At 33.8% G+C, this 14,673-nt stretch overlaps 1 protein-coding gene across 2 annotated transcripts in view; it reads right to left on the reverse strand.

Annotated features, from left to right (window-relative positions):
• LOC306858417 (pleiotrophin-A-like) overlaps positions 1–12,302 on the reverse strand; it is a 37,413-nt gene extending 25,111 nt beyond the window's left edge. The window contains exon 1 of one of the 2 annotated variants that reach the window (XM_079398958.1): positions 12,124–12,302. The gene's annotated coding sequence lies outside the window, so the exon portion shown is untranslated. Of the gene's footprint in view, positions 1–1,578; positions 1,680–12,123 lie in introns of those variants that run through there. The other variant, XM_079398959.1, reaches the window with a different exon arrangement.
• Between the last annotated feature and the right edge of the window lie 2,371 nt (positions 12,303–14,673).

Consider the following 14,673-nt stretch of genomic DNA (forward strand, 5'->3'; position numbering starts at 1 on the left):
ATTTTACCCTCTGTACAAAAAATACTCACACTCAGGACCTTAAGGACAAAAATGTCCCAATTGAAACCCATTAAAACTGCTATTTTTAATCGCAGTGCCGTTTAACTGTAAAATGATGCAATTTTTGTTAATAGGCTTTCATTCTGTTGGCAAGGCTTCATAATTACATTTTTTACTATTTTTTACCAGATGGTGCCATTTTTTCAGGTTTGGTCTATAAAGGGTCTATAAAGCAAATATTCGCTTTGTTCCTGTTTTCTGCTTCTGCATATTATAGAGCCAATTGGATAAATAATGCAGCTATAATTGTGTAGGTGTGTTGGTATAGATGTCAGAGTGTGGTTTGTATGTGTGTCATAAAAAATTTTTAGTGTGTGTGCTTGTAATATTTGAGAAAGAAAAACTATTGTAAATCACAAATCCAAGCACTGTGTGCACCAGCAGAGTTTTGCTGGCATCTAATGGGGATAATTTGGTACTGCGTCCAAACAAAATCTTACTGAGAGCTCATTTTTTGAGATATCAACCTCAAAGTTGGAACACAGCTTGTTTAGATTTATGGCTTTGATTTTCTAGCAGGTTTAGAGTTGAACATGATTCATATATAAAATATTCAAAAAATAACAAAATATTGTTCATAAATCTCTTTCATAAACTTAAACCTGTATAACATTTTTTTGGTTTCACTTTTTAAACGTTTTTTACTTCAACAATAATCTGTCATGGGTCTTCTTTAAAATGAGACCACACTTAAGTCTCTGTTCCCAAGCTTCCAATTTTTATGACCATTTTTTTGACATGGACATTTTTGTCCACTATGGACCTAAGTGTCACTTTTTTATTGATGCACAAGGGTTAAATATTGTATAAACAATTCTATAGTTCTATTAATTCAACATTAAAATGTTGCATCGAATATGAAAATTTGTTTTTAAGGTAAACTTCTCCCCTTAAGTCAGTTCAAGAATAATTTATGTAAATGTATATTACTTATTTGAAATAATTAAAAGAGCAGTTTAGTGTCTATCCTTGTATTGTTCAACTGGTCAAGGTTGATATGGGATTTAGAAAGTAAGAAGTAATGAAGTACTTTTTAAGAGTAACTTACCCAACACTGAAAACTATTGTTTAAATCTATTTTTAATAATTAGTAGTAGCAATTCTTCATTATTAATTCATCATTATTTGTTTTATTTGTAGCAAATTAGCTCAAACGGGAATTGTATATAAATAATTACAATTAATTATGATTAATTACAATTATTTATATCGGCTGACAGTAATAACTGTCACAGAATTAAATTGCCATCATCTAATCTGTTCGTCCAGCCAACATTCAGTGTAAATTCATATCAACTCTAAGAACACCTTTCTGACATTTAATTTGCAAAGCAGAACCAGAAACTCATGTAATTTGTGCAAACGACTTTTATTAACTAAACACTAACGCAAACTAGCCAAACAAACATCCGTGCAATCACTCATACATGGGGAAAGGGCAAATGAGAGTTGATGGATGAAACCATCAGGAAATATTATACTAAACCTCTGTTTCATTTAGTTAAATGTTATACTTGCATTGCTTGGTTGTGACGAGTGTCTGGAATGCAGTTTCAGATGAAAGTCTTAATGGTTTCAAGGTTTTGGACTCCCGATCACGTTCTTCCGGGTTGAAGAGTGATGAATTCCAAAGATGTTCTGAGGTAGAAATGTTCTTCCCAGGTAGAAAGATCCTTTAAATCTATTTTTAATAATTAGTAGCAGTATATCTTCATTTTTTATTTTAAACATTTTTTAAACTTTTTTATTTATTTAAATTATTTATTTTTATTTTTTAAATTCACAATTTCTATCTACATTTTTAAGTAGTAAGTAGTAGTTATTTATTTTTTTTTAAAAATTGTTTTTAAATCTAGTTTAATCTTTCTTTTTTTGTAATTTTTTTTTTTTGTGCACCATTTTTTCTCTAGATTTTTACAGACGCCCTACCAAATGTCTATCCTTGTGTTGTTCAACTTTTTTAGAGTAACTTCCCCAACACTGGATGGTTAACAGCTTTAAAGTTTAAAAGTTGACTCTTTGTAATGATATTTGTAGTGGAAACCATCTGTGATGCTTCAATAGTTTTTTTCTGTTTCCCTCTGCTAGTTTTCTACCCCGCTGTTGTTTGGGATGCTGGACTTTCACAGTCAGCCATATATTAACGGAGGAGTTGCGTTATTTTTGGTCAGCACTTGGAGAGTGTGAAGAAGAAGAAAGCAAGCGACATAAAGGGAGAGAAGGAGTGGGTGGGCTCTTTAAAGAACAGCGTGCTCTGTGAACACACACACACACACACGGTGAGGCCGAGGTCGCTGCTCTTATCCCACAGCAGCATCTTCTAACTTCATCTGCACTCAGAAGTCAGAAACAGAGAGAGAGGTGTGTGGAGAGAGCGGGCGGAACGGTGGGCGGTGGCGCTGACCCGACTCCTGACCGCCGCGATTCATCTCCTGCTTTATTAACAGACCTGCGCTTGTTTGTGAACGGCTACAGTCAAGTTTAGTAGGTGGACGCGTCCCCGATTAAACTTTCCAAAAGCCCTCCTCTTCCTCGCCGTCTGTTTGTGAAGATATCAGCCAACACAGCTCCACTTTAATCCCGACGAGAGGATGAGATTTTATAATCGCTCAGATTAGCCACACCATCCGTCGCAACGCTTTTTAAAGCCATCTTAAAATGCACAGTGACGTCAAGACCCAGAAATGAACATTTTGCCATCATTTACTCACCCTGTATAGTGCCTTATGTGTTTTTCTGAGGAACCCAAATGGATAGTATTTACAATACAATGAAATGAAAGCTCTGCATTAAAGTAGTCCATATGATTCATGCTCTACATTCATGTGTGAAAAGAACACTCATTAAAAGTCATTATTTGCTAAAAATCTACACAAATGCTCAGGTCCTTTAATCTTGAATGACTTCAGAAGACTTTGAATATATAGAACATGGATTTCAATCTTTTAGATGTCATAGACCCCAAAATATGATTAGCTTCTTGCAAGTGACCCCATCCAAAAATGTAGAAGGAATCAATATATTGTCATGTATAAAGATACAATTTATTCTGTGAAAATTTGTATTGTTCTGTAAAATTTTATTTGGAGAATTTTTAGTATTTATTATATTATTTTCTACCAAGTAAAGTAATGTAGTGTTATCTGCATTATTTATTTAAATCCATTTATATATATATATATATATATATATATATATATATATATATATATATATATATATATATATATATATATTGTGTGTGTGTGTGTGTGTGAGAATGTATTTTTAGTATTTATTTTAATCACATTTTCATTTTTTTCAATTTAATTTCAAAGTAATGATTTATTTTAAACTTTTCTAAAATGTATCTATTTTAATATTTTTAAAAATATTTTCTATTAAATATATTTTTGTATTTATTTATTTTAATCTAATTTGATTTGTTTTACATTTTTTATTTATATTAATATTTTTACAATTCATTTATTTTTACTTTTTTTATTTACAGTTTTTCTATACATTTTTCCATGGATCCACACTAGCAAAAACCCCAAGGTAGAATACTCCATATTTTTCTAACATTTACTTATATATTTTAACCAAATTTGACTAATTATTATTTAAGTACATTTTTAGTATTTATTTATTTTAATCCAATTTTCATTATTTATTTATTTATATTTATTATTTATTTATTTTTTTTATTTTACAGTTTTTCTCCAAATTTTTCCATGGACACCCTAGCAAACCCCCCTGAGCTAGAATACGAGTTATATGGACTATTTTTATTCTAATTCAATTGTCCTTTTTGTATCTTGAAGCTGAATTGAACTGTTGTTGTGTGGAGAACAGCAACTCCAAACGTCTTTCGTGTCCACCGCAGACATAAATGACGACAGAAACTTGGCTGACCTCTTCCTTCAGCCACAAACCATCAATCATAAACTGTTTACGTGCTCCAGGTTTTGATGATACAAAAGCCCATTAAATCAATACACAAACTGATTGGGTATAATCCATCATTTCCCTGGCGCATCAGCCGGACCCTCATCTCACGTCCCCGGCTTCTTTAATTGAGTGTCAGCCGTAATGACTCGAGGGCCTCGGAGAGGTTTGTGCGAAAAGACAGAGACAATAAAAATAAATGTGGGCCGCAACATTAGAGCAGCGTCTCTATTATTATCTGTGTTCACACTCTTAAGATGAGCTGTGCATTACATGTGCGTGAGTCAGCCGGGCCACAACACCCCTATTAAACGCTTATTCTGGCCCACTGCGTCAACCATTAGCGCACGGCAGCCTATTAGCGCTGAGATTACACACGCTCTGTCCACCCCACATACAGACCGCATTCCCTCTAATGATCTCATGCACACACACACACACACACACACACACTCACTCACTCACTGTTTTTCCACCTACACACTCTTAAAAATACAGATCTTTATTAGAATCAATGGTGTCATTAAGACCCTTCAACATCCACAGAATCTTTCCAATTCACAACAGTGGAAAAAGGTTCTTTAGATTATTCAAATCTTCTTCACAAAATTATTTATATAATTTATTATTTTCTACTCATTACAGTACTGTAATGATAGTCCATATAACATATAATATATTTATTAATATCAATGATATTATTTATTTATTTTTTAAAAGTAGTATTTATTTATTTAATCAAATGTTATTTATTTTACTGTATTTGTTATTGTTTTTCCTGTTTTTACACTGTTTCCTCTGTTTTGCTTCACTGTTTTAAAAATAATCTATATAATAATTATTTTTATAAATTTATTTAACTCAAATGTTTATTGTTTATTTGCTTATTTAAATCTATTTTTAGTTTCTATTTATTTAATCTAACTTTTCATTACTTTATTTATTTTAATCTTTTTTTTACATTTATTTAAAAATTATTTTATGTTTTAAATTTATTTTTAAAAAGATTTACAATGTTATTTTTCCAAAGACCCCCTAGCAAAAAACCCTGAACTAGAAGTAGAACAGGCTATTTTTATTTATTTATTTGCTTGTTTATTTATATCAAATTTTTATTATATAATTATATAATTTTTTTTACCATTTATTTTTACACTTTTTAATATTTTCAATATAATAACAATATTTAGAATATAGACCTAGATTAGATCTAGATTTTTCCAGAGACCCCCTAGCAACAACAACAAAAAACCTTCCCTACAATACAAGTTGTATGAGTTATTTACTATTCTAATTTAATGATCTCTTTGGATCTGTTGTATGGAAAACAGCAACTCTTCCTCAAAACACCTCAACGGTTCCATGAAAAATGGATCTTTTAAAAACTGAACTCTTACCAACAACAATGAATCAGATTTTGAGCACTGAACGTCAGTTTGAGTCAACAGCCGTTGGAAATCTGGCATACGAGGCTGAGAAATGTTGCTCCCGAACACCGGCAAAACACATCCAACATCTCAGCGAAACAAATGAAAGTTTTCCCACGGCGGACTGTTTCACGGGGAAAATGAAAACATGCTCTGCGTTACTGACAGATCAATAGCACTTTCTCTCCATCACTGTGATTAATCACATCAGCTTTAATAATTCAGTTTGCAACAAACTTTCCATCTCTCTCCAGATCCGATTTGATCTTTAATTCTTTAATTAATGTTTCTCATAGCCAGCGTTGAGATGTCGAGTGTAATGAGAGATGTCAAGGTCTCAAACGGTGCTCAGGTTGTCCAAAACTATTTTCTACTACAGAACTGACTGTTTACTTTCCTAATCAATATTCCTGGTCTTATTGTGAATGATTCATAAAATATCTTGTATAAAAAAAACACAAAATTGATCGACCGTGATGACTTTCATTTTCAGCTGACATCATCGATCCCTCATATAAACCCCGCCCCTTCATGTGTAACACCCACTTTTCGTTATCCAATCCAATCACTGAATTAACCACTTTCTATATTATTTTCTACTCATAATAGTACTATTGTGTTAGCGGATTTATTTACTTGTTTATAATATTCAGTATTTATTTAATCAAATTTTATTTATTTGTTTGTTTTAATCTAATTTAATTTTTATTAACTTTAATCTATATTTTTAACTATTTTGTATTGTATTTATTAATTTTTTTAACCACTCACAGAGCTTTGAACTAGAATACAAGTCACATAGGCAATTTTTTAAATATATATATACAAATGTGTTTATTTAAACCTATTTTAAAATCAAAATTTCATTATTTATTTATTTTAATACATTTCTATTTCATTTTTTATTATTTATTTTTGCCTTTTTTCCTTTTCTTCCAGAAAACCGCAAGCTAAGCCCCAGTACTGAAATACAAGTTGTATGGACTATTTTTTTCTAATTTAATTATCTTTTTGGATTTTGATGCTGATATCATCTATCCTTCATTCAAGCCCCGCCCATCCATATGTAACACCCACTTTTCATGATCCAGTCAATCACTGGAGGATAAAGGGCTCTACTTTTTTATTTATCACTGAACATCCTGCTTTCCTCAGAAGTATATCCGATCACTGAAGGAAACACACAGGTTCCCTGAGCTTTGAGAGACCTAAACCGTTCCTCTGTGGATTTGCAGAATCTAGAAGTGATTTACTACAAACCAACAAGACCCAAAAAAAGAGATGATATAAAAAGATAATGTTTTCAATAAAACATAACACATTGTGCTGAACTGCTCATCTGTGGCACTATAGCATCACCAAATGGATCGGGTTTCAGAAACACTCCCTTGTCTGTCATTGGTCAGATAAAGAAATAGCCCCGCCCACAACCACATCACTGGTTGAATTAATGTTTCTTCCAGCTTTGCCTACAAAAATACATCATCACCAGTATTATTTTAGTGTCAAATACTATTTTAGTTTTTGAGATTTTAGTTTTTATTAACATTTTATTCATTCTGATTTTAAAGTAACCATTTAGTTTTGTATGTGTTCTTGCAATTTTTATTTATTTATTATCTGTTTTATTCATTTTTATTAGTCTTACATTGAAAAAAATTGGTAGGATATATTTTGAAACATTTTCAGAAATTGCTAGTAAATTTCACAAATATATTACATATACATATATAAAGTGATTTGAGACAGTATTTTAACATAAAATGTGAATATTTTGAATAATTTCCTGATGTTTCTAGCCTTTCACTTTGGGATAATTTCCTCCTGGTATCTGTTTTGAACAGAACTAATGTATGTTCATTAACAGCCATTGAGTCACTCAGTCTGTCAATCACTCCACTTACTTCATTGCTTCTTTTCTTTCAGTCTCGGGTGACTTCATACTGAGAGACAATCATCTCACTTCATTAGACAAACACAAACAACCCAGCACTCCCACAGGGGCCGGGAAAGAGTCGCAGACAAACAGAACAACAGCCAGAGAGCAAGAGAGAGAGACAGCCGGGTGATCCAGGTGAGATGAACGCTCTGATATGATTTTGTGCAGATCAATAATCACCTGCAAGACACTCTGTGCTTTACAGTGGAGGGGTGCATGCTGGGAAAAGCAGTTTCACAGATTAACTGATCATTATTTTCAAGCAAAAGCGGTCATTCAGTTGCTCTCGGGGGAGAAAACAGCCAATCAGAGGCTGGCAGAGTGAACCAGGCGTTTAGACGCTATGAAAACACAATGACTTTCACTATAAGAGCCAATGAACGGTCAGCTCTGAGTGACCCTTGGTTGGCATCAGCATTAGTTCTGCTGGACCTATCAGTATGAAAGATCCCAGTCATCTCAGATAAACACAATGATGCTAATGAATTTTATTACCAAGATAAAGGCCCATTCACACCAGGAGCCAAAACTATAGCTAGAAAATCTATTATTATCGATGTTGGAAACAGTTTTACCTGCTTAATCATTTTTATGTTGGAGTTTTTTTAAAGAAATTAACACTTTTATTCATCAAGGATAGTTTAAATTGGTCAAAAGTGACAGTGAAAACATTTATAGTGTAACAAAAGATTTCTGCTTCAAATAAATGCTGTTCTTTTGAAGTTTCTATTCATCAAAGAATCCTGAAAACATAGATTCCATAAATTCAGCCTTGCATCAGGAATAAATTACATTTTAAAGTATATTCAGATAGAAAATAGTTATTTTAAATTATAATAATATTACACAATTTTTACTGTATTTTTGATCAAATAAATCAGCCTCGGTGAGCATAAGAGATCTCTTTCAAAAACATTAAAAATCTTATTGAAATATGGTTTCCATAAATTCAGCTTTGCATCACAGGAATAAATTACATTTTTAAATATATTCAAATAGAAAATGTAAAATAAAAATGGGAAAAAAAGCACTCTTTCATTCTCCAAAGACTCTGAAAAAACTGATCAAAACTTGCATGCATAAACATTTATATTAGAAAATATTTATATTTCAAATAAATGTTGTTCTTTCTATTCAGTACTCTAAAATACAATTATCCAATTTTCCACAAAAATATTGAGCAGCACATCTGTTTTCAACATTGATAATAATCAGAAATGTTTTTTGAGCAGCAGATCAGCATATTAGAATGATTTCTGAAGGATCATGTGACACAATGATGCTGAAAATTCAGCATTGCATGACAGCAATAAATTACATTTTACAATATATTCTCACAGAAAAGAGCTATTTTAAATTATAATAATTTTACACAATTTTTACTGTATTTTGGATCAAATAAATCAGCCTTGGTGAGCTCTTTCAGAAACATTAAACTCATTCCACACTTCAGTAGTGCATCGTCAAAACTAAGAATAAATCTTGTGTAACCACAGACCACCATGCTTGTTTCATAACACCATCAGTAACATCCTCATTCGGTCAATCAAGTCAATGGAATCACGTCAGTTCAGACAGAGGTCTGTATATTCCCCACCGGAGCACCAGCTCCGGGACCAATCTGGTGGAAAGGGATCAGCGAGTGTGTGTGTGTTTCCATGGAACATCCTTCTGAGAATCCAAACTCTGTGTGTATGTGTATGTGTATGTGTATGTGTGTGTGCTCCTTACACAAGCAGGGCTGTTATTCTCCATCAGCCTCCTGCACCTTAGCAACCCAATGATTGAGAAAGTGGCCTCAAGCTGCTTGAATGAAAAGAGGGAATCGAACAGAACAGACAGAGAAATGCAACAACCCCCCTGCACCTCTACCCAGCATGCTTTTGTGTTTGGATGTGTATATAACCACCAGTTCCCACATAGTCGACCAGACCCACGGGAGATTAATCTCCACTGACAACGTCAGCTGATCTCACACTCTCAAAATAAAGCTTCCAAACGAGTTTTCGCAGCGATGACTGGTTCCTCAGAGATCAGTTCTTATTAAAAGAACCATTTTGTCTTAGTGCAAAGAAGTTTTTAATAATCTAAACTATGTAATCTTATTTCCACCACGGCATTAAAAAAAAAAAAAAAGTCTGAAATCTTCACAATTCTGACTTTTTTCCCCCTCGCCATTGTGAGAACTGGCAATATTTAGAAAGAAAGTCAGAATTGTGAGATTAAAACTCACAAATCTGAGGAAAAAGTGCAAATTGTGAGACATAAACTGGGAGATAGCTTCACAATTCTGAGGAAAACAGTTGAAATTGTGAAATATAAACTCACAATTCTGAGCAAATAAAGCCTGAAATTTAAGATAAAAACTCACAATTCTGTGAAAAAAAGACTGAATTGTGAGATTCAAACTTCAAATTCCAAACTGTGAGATTTAAAGTCGCAATGACATTATGTTTTGTTTTGTGGCAGAAATAAGCTTCCATACTAAAGAAACTTTTCCCACTATAAAGACCCCTTTGTGGATTGGAAAGATTCCATGGATGTTAAAGGTTCTTTATGGAACCATCAAAGCCAATAAAGAACCTTTATTATTTAATTAGCGCCTCGCTATGTGCTGAACACAAAGAAACCGAGGGAATGTTCCAGGTTAACCTCCATCAACAGCAAAGCCTCCATTACAAAATAAAACAACAGTAACTCATGTCTCCTTATAATTGAGTCATAACTTGGCCCGGAAGTGAGAGACGGTCAGCCGGTGGCTGTTCATCTGAGCAGGACTCGTTCTGATAGGTTAACTGATAACTATGGCAACAGCAGCGGCGTTGAGGCCCGATGCTCGGAGCTCACAGGGTCACATGGCACCCCGCTTATTCTCATTCCAGTCAGGAACGACCCACTTCACACACCACCCTGGGAAAAAAGGCCTCTCTAAAACACACACACACAGACATGCTCTATACGTGGAAGTCTGAATGCAGACGATACGCCCACACACACAAGGCACTCTCTAAAGAAGATGTAACCCGCTGAGGTTTTCACCCGTCACTGTGAGGAGAGGAGGAGCATGAGATGTATGTTGATAAGGAGGAAGGTAAAACACTCTTCGTTTAGCTGCTTTGGCTTGATCTCTCTCTCTCTCTCTCTCTCTCTCTCTCTCTCCTGTCGTCCCAGAGGGGATGTTCCCGACAGATGTGGGCCGGACAGATAAAAGGTGGACCACGGCGAACCTATTTAAATGCTTTTCTAAGGAAATGCTTTGAAGTTTAAACAGGAAGTGCATGCTTTCCTGCATAACAATGTCATTTATATCATCCCGTCCGAGACGTAAAGAAAAACACGAGAAACATTGATTAAAAAAAAAGAAATTATATTACACAAATTTGCAGTCTGACATTATTTTCATCACTTTGATGCGAAAATTCATATCATATTATATATTTAAAAGAATATATAATATTAAATATTTAAAATTTAAATTTAAAACACTATATAATATGTATTACTGTAATACAAAAGAAATTACAAAATTTCAGTAATAAGAATTTTATGAGAATAAACATTCAGAATAATGATTAATTTAAAGATTTTTAGAATCCACAAGATTTTTTGCATCACGAAATTATTTTAATGACAATTAAACATTTTCACATAATCTATAGTTACTGCAATGCAAATATATATTATAATGTATAATATATAGCCTATATAAAAAACAATGTTATATAAAATGTTTTGTTTTAAATATGCATTATATTGTATTTATATAAAAAAGGTATTTCAATTTAAAAATAGAAATTTTAAACTTTGCATATTATTTTTTACTGTAGCAAAAAAATACAATATTACAACAAATAGAATTAAATAAAAATCTACATTCAAAATAACAATACATTTCAAAATTAAAGAAAATGCCTTTTAGGGTCAATAAGATGTTTTTCATTGACATTATTTTCTTGACAATTAAACATATTTCCAAATAATTTGTAATTACTGTAATATAATATAATAATATACAAGTAACATTTAATATTTAAAAATGCATTTAAAAATGTATTAATTAAAAATATTACATATACTGCAATGCAAAAATATAATAAATATTAAAAACAAGATATAACATTTAATATTTAAAAATAAATTAAAAAATTATTTAAAACATTAACATAGTACTTCTACTGTAAAATAAAAAATTACAGTAATTACAATCTAATGAAAATCAACATTCAGAATACAGGCTTAATACCATAAAACATAAAAATTGGCTTTTTTTAAACACAAACTATAATTCTTTTAGTTTTGAGGTGAAATGTCACTTGGACACATTTTCTTGAGATTGAGCCCATAACCTTCAGTCATGTTCTCCAACCAGAGCAGAAACACTTTGGAAAAACTTTAACTTGCATTATTTTTTATTTCGCCAACCAGTGTTCACAAACCCCCGCTGACCCCAGAACCGCTGCCACAGAAGAGATTTCTCACGCTTTAAACCCTGACAGCAGAATGACACGCTTTAAGACACCCATTGCCGTCGTTACACCGCCGCCGAGCACACACAGGCCTCAGACACAGCGGTATCTCAGCCTTTTATCCTCCGGAGCGCTTCAGAAATAACCAGAGAGCGGGATCTGAGGAGACATTTGCTCAAGCTTTTTCCAAGAAAACAGAGAAATCTCTTTCTGACACCTTGTTTGGCTTTAAACGAGCGCAAAAGTGGTGAATTCAGCATTACGGCGGCTCTGAGCTTCAAGACGGAGGTTTAAAGTTACGTACCTGTAGTCTGAGGAATAGTTTGCTGTTTCTCTTCCTAATTCCACCTGTTTGCACTCTTTGTTTTTCTTTTGATCCTCCTGTCTCTCTCTCTTTATCTCTAGCTTTCTATTTCCACCACAGAGTCGTGCTAATGGTATCTGTGAGGGCGACAGACTGAGTGCATATGTGTGTGTGTGTGTGTGTGTGTGGAGGGAGGGATTGTTTGTGTATTTGCTGCGAGCTGAAAGCCCAGCTGACTCGCGATCACACTCTCATTAACCTTAAGTTATCCTCTGGGGTCAATATGACCCCAAGCGACTTTTCTTTAGTTAAAAATAATGGTTCCCTTTATCTCAGTGGAATAAAATCTTGTGACTTTTTCTAAATTATCTATCCATACACACACAAAAAAACTGGGCTTGATTTGGTTGTTCTAAAGGTATGTAAAAAAAAAAGTCACACTCATGACCTTTGGGGTCAATATGACCCCACATTGAAATGAATGGGAAAATCAAAAAAAAAATGTTTTTTATTTTTCATTTGTCAAAAAAAATCTGTAAATCCAGAATAAACCTGAAAATTTCCATACCACAATGAAGTCCTGGTACTAGAGCACAAATGTAATGTGGAACGAACATGATCACTTGCACACACACATGCTCACGCACACAAACACACACACAGGTGTGACTCCAATTGAAAGCATTTTTTTTAGAAATTGACAAATAAAATCAATAATTCCAGCATAAATCTGAAAATTTCCACACAGAAATGAAGGCCTGGTACTAGAGCAAAAATGCAATGTAGAAAAGACATGCTCACTCAACACACACACACACACACACACACACACACACACACACACACACACACAGACAGGTATGACTGCCACAGCCAAATAAAATCAGCCACAAATGCAGAACAAAGATAAAAGGGGTGAGACCTAATGCACACACACATGCGCACGCGCACACACACACACACACACACACACACACACACACACACACACACACACAGACACACATGCGCACGCGCACACACACACACACACACACACACACACACACACAGACAGACAGACAGAGAGAGCAAGGGAGAGATGAAAGGCAACTGACCTGTTCAACTTTGAGAAAGTTTACTCTGAGATCTAAGAGCTGCAACTTTATTTTGAAAACAAAGAAATAGTTCCCACACCAAAGGTATAAAAGAGGGTCTTTGGTGTCACACAGTTCATTCTGTGTCAGTATGGCAAAGCGTTACACTCTCCTGGAGACTTTAGATTGCCTGCTTGATTCAAGTGAAACTGAATCATGCCTGGAAGACACTGAGGGCGATGACTCTGAGCCATTTGAGACATTTGGTTCATTAAAATAAATAATATTCAACTACAATCTGATTCTAAGTCTTGTCCTTTAGGTGTTTCTTATGTGGCAATTTCTGTGGTATTTTGTAAAAACAGACATTTCAAATCGCTTCAAAAACGACCAAAATTCTACTATTTGAAAGAATATTTATTTTTAATGTCTTTAATAATGTTTATACATGTATAAATTCACAAAATCTATCACAAAAGTTATAATATGAGCAGTTGGCTACATCCAGTAAAATGAATGGATCTCTATTGCCCTCTTCTGGGTATCTATGGACAATACAATTTCTTTCTTAAATTTTAATTCCTAAAGGTTTGTCTTTGACCAACAGATGGCAGAATTGTACAGCTAACACCTAGATCAATATCCAGAAACAACTTATATTTAATTTAGATCATTGTTTAAGTATTTTTTTCATAAAAAAATAATATTTTACATGCAAGCTAATGGTATAGTTGAGGAATTGTGTGGTAAATAGGTACAAAAGTACTTTGTATATCCAAAAACACAGCATTACTGTACAGATGAGAAGTAAACAAAAAAAATAATATATTATATGTACTATTAAAAATGTACATTTTTTTCACAATCATTCTTTAAATTTTGGGGTCATATATACCCCAAATGCAGTGAGTGTGAACAGGAAACTAAGGTTATAAGAAGGTTAATACAAGGTCATTCCAGGGACGAGAAAGAAAGAGATGCTGTCTGTCATTCAGACGAGGATAAAAGTATGAAAGGAAACAGAATATATTCTGTCTGCTGCGTTAAATTAAACTCCAGCACCTTTCACTGGATGAAGTTTCCCTGGACACACTGTAGTAAAGCGAAGCGGAGGTAATGCGTCAGACCAGCCGTAAAACATGGTTTCAAACGAGCGCTAACACCGTGCCGTGTAGCCTTTCCTTTCGTGCCGGTACGTCGCCAAGAAGATTGTCTGGTGTAAATGCATTTCTTTCAGCTTACTCTGGTACAAATAAATCAAGTGTTCTGTCTGAAAACAGGCCAACAGCAGCACTCCAACACCTGCCAGCGGTCTCAAACGCATCCACACACACTTGTTTCGCTATCCTTGTGGGGACTTCCATAGGCGTAATGGTTTTCTACTGTACAGGCCGTATATTATATTGCCCTACACCAACCCTACACCTAAACTTAGCCCTCACAGGAGACTTTTTGCATTTTTAGATTTTCAAAA

The sequence above is a fragment of the Barbus barbus genome, assembly GCF_936440315.1.
Source record: "Barbus barbus genome assembly, chromosome: 39".
In the NCBI taxonomy this organism is placed as follows: Eukaryota; Metazoa; Chordata; class Actinopteri; order Cypriniformes; family Cyprinidae; genus Barbus; species Barbus barbus.